The 398-nt window shown below is 46.7% G+C and overlaps 1 long non-coding RNA gene across 2 annotated transcripts in view; it reads left to right on the top strand.

The window, feature by feature from the left end:
• The first annotated feature begins 116 nt into the window (after positions 1–116).
• Positions 117–398, top strand: part of LOC119582174 — a 39074-nt gene continuing 38792 nt past the window's right edge. Inside the window, exon 1 of one of the 2 annotated variants that reach the window (XR_005229624.1) lies at positions 117–217. This is a non-coding gene — a long non-coding RNA (uncharacterized LOC119582174). Of the gene's footprint in view, positions 236–398 lie in introns of both variants that reach the window. The other variant, XR_005229625.1, reaches the window with a different exon arrangement.

Genomic DNA, 398 nt, shown 5'->3' with positions numbered 1-398 from the left:
TTTAGGCATTTCATAACCAACACATAAACGAGAACAGAGATTGCGTCTATAGAAATTTCACTGGCATAGTAATCCCGCGCTGCGTCTGAGTGTCACGCGGGCAGCCCGAGTCACGAGTGCCACTGTGATTCCGACCAGAGTGCCACTGTGATTTCGTGGCAGTATCTTCGCCCCGGTCGTGTTTTTGCGCTCGTGCTGTGTTTTGCCCTTTTAGCAGGTGACTGGGAGAGCGTGGGTGAGGTTGTTTGTTAAAGTGCGTTTTGCGTTTATAAGTGCTTTTCAATGAAGAATTTGGGAAGTTCGGGCTTTTTTGGTTAATGAGTGATTCGTGGAATGATGAGTGTGTTAAGAGGGGATGTTAATGGTTGTTTGTGCTAGTGTTTGTTTCTGGGATTGAG

Source organism: Penaeus monodon, chromosome 15 (genome assembly GCF_015228065.2).
Source record: "Penaeus monodon isolate SGIC_2016 chromosome 15, NSTDA_Pmon_1, whole genome shotgun sequence".
NCBI classification, from domain to species: Eukaryota; Metazoa; Arthropoda; class Malacostraca; order Decapoda; family Penaeidae; genus Penaeus; species Penaeus monodon.
The sequence above is the reverse complement of the archived record's forward strand: the minus strand, read 5'-3'. Positions and strand labels throughout refer to the sequence as shown.